The 5,455-nt window shown below is 38.5% G+C and overlaps 2 protein-coding genes and 1 pseudogene across 2 annotated transcripts in view; all 3 read left to right on the forward strand.

Moving 5' to 3' along the window:
- The window catches only part of LOC145457416 (threonylcarbamoyladenosine tRNA methylthiotransferase-like), a 264,970-nt gene that overhangs the window by 168,441 nt on the left and 91,074 nt on the right, over nt 1-5,455 (forward strand). The gene's annotated exons all lie outside the window — the stretch shown is intronic.
- The window catches only part of LOC145457413 (kielin/chordin-like protein), a 298,320-nt gene that overhangs the window by 138,236 nt on the left and 154,629 nt on the right, over nt 1-5,455 (forward strand). The gene's annotated exons all lie outside the window — the stretch shown is intronic.
- On the forward strand, nt 37-3,307 carry LOC145457431 (ceramide synthase 6 pseudogene; annotated as a pseudogene).

Genomic DNA, 5,455 nt, shown 5'->3' on the forward strand with positions numbered 1-5,455 from the left:
GTATTTAGGTCAAGGATTTGGGTTTAGGCATTCTTTGCAACTCAACGGTTGAATGCCCGCATTCATTTTTTGCTCTGCACCCTAAATCAGTAATATGGCACGAGGGGCGTTTTCTAATCCTGGAAGGCGTGTCACTGGTTAAAATGCTAGTGCGCGGGACAAGTTATTCTGCGATTTGTCAGCTATCTTGCCTTGCCATGTTCAGAGTTTGATTTGCGCTAGGGAAGAGTGAACTGAATGAAGGATGGCAGCGTACGACCAGCCTAATACCCAATCGTTCGGATGGTTCTGGAACGAAGACTTCTGGCTTCCTAACAATGTCACATGGCGCGAGTTACAAGATACTGAAAATCGGATTTATGGGCAATCTAAAGATATATTCGTCGTCGGGCCGTTAACGGTAGTGCTGATGCTATGTCGAATACTGGTTGAACGTGTTGGCAAAAAGATCGGACAGTTATTTAGCATTTCTGAAACTTGCTATAAGCGGCCTCCTGCTAATGCAAAACTGGAGCAGGCTGTCGCAAATCTTCCAAAGCGCCCGACGAACGATGATATTTTGAAAATATGTAAACAGACAGATCTTAACATGCGCGCAGTTGAGCGGTGGATACGTCAGATGAGGAAAAGTGAGAGACCAAGCGAAATGAAGAAATTTTGTGAGACATTCTGGCGATTTACATTCTATCTATCCAGTTCCTTACTAGGAATTTGGATAGTTCACGATAAAAAATACCTTTGGAGTGCTGCTTGGTTCTTTTTAGATTATCCAGAGGACCATCAAATTGATCTTCCACGCTATTTGTATTATATGATCGAGCTTGCTTTTTATTGTTCGCTTATGATATCTCAATTTTCTGATGTCAAAAGGAAGGACTTTGTAGAAATGTTTATCCATCATATCGCCACCATTATGTTGATATCAGGATCGTACATTACTAATATGACGAAAATAGGGGCGATCATCATGCTAGTTCACGATGTCTCGGATGTATTTTTGGAATTCGCTAAATTAGCAAAATATGCAAAACTTGTTAAAACTACCACAGTTGGATTTGTCCTATTGGCAGTCTCTTTTATCACCACCAGAATGGTTATATTACCTACCTATGTCATAAGAGGGATCTTTTTTGAGGGTATGGTAATATTGAAACCATTTTGCGGGTTCCTTCAAGTTCTCGCTGGCTTCCTGCTTGTACTTCAGATACTGCACCTGTACTGGTTCACGCATTTAATCAGAACGGCTTACGCCCTCCTTGTTGGAAAAGTTCAAAAAGACACAAGGAGCGAGTCAGAGAGCTCAATGATAGAAGAAAATGGTATTTCCTGTGACGGAGACCATTGATTGGTTGTAACAAGGTCACTAACCACAGTTCTGTCTCTCATGAGTTGTGAGACTTTTGGAACGTTCCCTGTCTACTGTACGAATACCTTATCGGTACAGCTTACTGCAATTTTTTACTAATTTATCTATATCAATATCCTACACACAACTTAAATCTATGGTTGGTTCATCTTGTACATTAACGGCCATAAATACTTGATTGCAACTGGTTTTTTATCCAAATATTAACCACGGTATGATTGATTTGTTATGTTCAGAGTTTTAATCATTTTAAAAACTGCTGACTTCAGACATCTTAACACATAATGTCAGCTGTATAAATGCGGACTGACTTTGTTAGTCTAATCGACATTGCTATATTCCCAGCATGACGTGCAATTGCGTGCTAATTTGTGCAGGAGAAAGCCATTATTCACCGAATATGCCCTTTTATCCGTACATAGGTAACAAGACATGTTGAATCAGCAAACATTGGTACTGAACGGCTCCACTTGGTAGCGCAAATCATAGTGAATCCAATATTTTCCAATGGTTTGATCATTGATCAGAAGCTAAAATTTATGGTCTATTTATCGGAAAATGCTTTGTCGACAATCAGACACTGTGCAAACATATCCACCCATTGTCACTAAACAAATGAATTCCAGATGAATAGATTCAAATTTTACAGTGCTTCTGAATATTGGACGCTAAACTTATGTTGCAGGATTCATCATATTTTAGTTGCATGTTATTTCTCATCTAGGACGATTCATGGTGTTAACTGCCATTAATCAATGTTTCAACCTTTACTGTGATGCATTTCAAACTAATCACAATAGGTTCGTTGAAAGTTGAGAGAAAGTAGAATAGTTTAACCTTCAGATTTCATTCACCATGATCAAGATTGACGTCGGATCAATCCAATTTGAATTGAACTCATAGATGAGATCATGCTATGGCTGTCGACTTATGCTACTGTTTGCATATACCACATCCTGTTTTCGAAACAGGCTAGGAAATAACTTGAATCCTATAATGTTTACCTAAACCTAATATTGTCAAGGACCTTGTACCCATTGCCTCTACGTATATTAACTGTTCAAGTGCTCGCAACAAAATTACTGAAACTGCAATACAACAGAATTCTATGAGAATTCAGGAGTAGGCTATCCCAAGGTAAATTCATATTGCATGTTTTGATATTACATGATTCCATTGGCTTGATCCAATGTTTGAGATTCCAACTGTTTTCACGAGTTCATTGCAAAAGTTGATTATATCTATGTACCAACTATCTTTTCCATGACCAATCATTTCCGTTTGCAATGATAATTGTGGTGCTAATTTACTCATCACTGGAAGTCTTCCCACGCTGCCGCAAAAGATTGTCCCTCATTTGCAAATTCATGCTTCTACGTCCATTCTGGTTTGCCCCGATCTTTGAATGTTGTATAAATCTTCCTCGCGCTGTCTCGTGACAATAGACACTCAAGTTTTACACTTGCATGTCGTTTTTGTTAAAAAGTTGATTTAGATTTTTAGAGAATTTCGTTTTATTGCCATGATTTGCAAACCTTGAAGATTCAGTGCATCGCCCATTTCAATGATCATCCTATAAAGCGGTAGTGTGCATTTGTAACCATTTTGACAAGCGGCCAGATATAAACACCTTCATGAAAAGATTGGACTCACATAAGCTTCCTAATAGTTGCAAGGCCCAGTGTCATTAGGAATTGATAATTTTAGTGTGATTTTGACCCATCATTTTAAACCCACTTAAGCTTGGCTCAATTGCAGCAGACCAACAAAACTAGAAACTCATTTCTTGCGGCACACAACATTCAGAATTAGCTGCACAAATTTCTGTGTGCCTGATTTGGCCTGCGTGGCCGCCGGCTGGACAAATGCACACCCCTGCTGTGAAGTATATTACTCGCATTAATGATCCGTATTTGCCTAATATAACTAGTTCTGAATGAATGTTTCATGTGTGGTGGCTGCAGGCAAAAGTCATAAAATGAGCGTGGAGATTACGTAGGTATTTTGAATTCAAATATTTTGTCAGAATAGCACACATGTAGGTGGGTTTTAATGAGACTGCAATACTTGTCGGTTAAATCGTTCCAATGCATTTCAGCGAGTAATGCACTATGCTAGCGTATTTGACTCTTGAAATCCTAGCCCTATGAAAGAAGTCGCATCTAGTAGCTGGTGACACAACATCAAATCTGAACATAGTATTAATTGTAAAGATTTGAGTTGAGTACTGATAGATGATATTTTTGAGAGTACCGTATTAAAATTATTCACTCCTTTCCAATAAGAGTTATTACACCAATGAGAACCATGGTTAGATACAGTGTTGGGATGACTCGAGTCATGACTTGACTCGAGTCACTTTTTCGTATGACTTTACTTGATTCGAGTCACTTTGCCTAATTGACTTGACTTGACCTATCAGAAATGTGGATTGACTCGTTACTCGGAGCAAAATTCACGAGTCAATTTCAAGTCATTAAGTAATCGGTGTCGATAAGAATCAATGTATCTTGCATATGTTCGCGAAACGCTGGTGCGACCAATCCATTGTCCCCTCACAAAGAAATTGACCACAAATGAAGTGATCGAAGCCTACAGCTTACGTTGTCGTAAACTAGAAGTAAAGTAATTCAATAGCAAAATATCTAGTTTTGTTTCTGTTCTTACCTTAACCAAACCTCTTGTTTTTTTGAAATTGAATTCTAATATAGTTATATACTCCTCAACCATTGGCGCAGGCTCGAATTGTAATTGTATATGTAAATGGGTAATGTATTGGATCTAATCAATTCGTTTCTCTATTCTCTAATTTGGCTGGTAACTATAAACTGAGGCTATGCAATTACTTATGTAGTTTAATAGTTCTACCGGTACGTATATGTGAGAGATACATCGCCTTCTTGCATGTAGTTTAACTTTATTTTCGTTCATCGGTTCTGAATCAATGACCACTCAATCTGTATTTCAGATAGCTAGCAAAATGCATATCTCATACTTCGAAAAGGCAACTTGACTTGAATTTTGACTTGAATCGTGACTTGACTTGACTTAACTCGAGTCACCTTTGAAAATCGATTGACTTGACTCGAATCAAAACGTGCAATGACTCGAAATGACTTGTGACTCAAAGGTAGTGACTTGATCCCAACACTGGTTAGATACTGTTTTCGCTGTGGAAAGATGTAAAACCTCCATTGGTCGCATCGTAGCATCCAAAACATGAAATACAAAGCTACACACCTTGGTGTATAAGAGCTATCTGTAAGTTGTGATCAACACACAGTATTGACACAAAGAGCAATGAACTAAGCATGGTTAAAAAATCAATAATATCTTCAATGTAGGGTTACCATACGTCCTATTTTTTCAGGAAATCGAAAATGTCCTCCGAGGACGCCCATATTATGTCCTCCTTTATAGCCTTGACAGCCAGGCCACTGGACAGGCACAACTAAAAATCGCCATAAATGACGGAAAATCTGAAATCTAAACGTTCGAGCGGGTCTTTCGGCAGTTGAAGTGGAAAAATGACCCTTTTTTTAGTCAACACATGAGTATTTCCCGTAAAAATTTTCAAATCACCGATCTGTACTCCGGTAATCTAACTTCTGTCATTTGTAAAAAGCGTCCTCTTTTTCGGATATCAAAATATGGTAACCCTACTTTTATGTGATGTAAAACTGGCATTGATAGCTGAGGGTCGAGTCCGAGTCATGGTATTATGACTCGAGTCCAAGTCATTGTGTTGACTGCTCAGTTTCCAGTTGAAGTCTTGGTAAACCCACTTTTTTTAACTCTGTTTGGTGATATTGAATGGTTCGGATTTATAATTTTCCCCACTTTTGGCAGTTCTGGTCGCGTTTTCAAGTACCAGTACCAAGAAAAAATTCCAATAGTGTGGTTACTTAACTATTCTTCGAAATTACAAAGAAATGTCGGTCTTGGCCGTCTCAGCCTCAAGTCATGCGCATTGCGCAATGACCAAGTCCAAGTCGAGTCATGAGTGATACTCAAGTACTCTACTTAGAATCAAATCACACCCCCATCAATTGGAAAAATTTAAGTCCATTCCAGTATTTAACACGCATA

This window comes from Botryllus schlosseri, chromosome 15, assembly GCF_051294905.1.
Source record: "Botryllus schlosseri isolate E-star chromosome 15, Bs_hap1, whole genome shotgun sequence".
Lineage (NCBI taxonomy): Eukaryota > Metazoa > Chordata > Ascidiacea > Stolidobranchia > Styelidae > Botryllus > Botryllus schlosseri.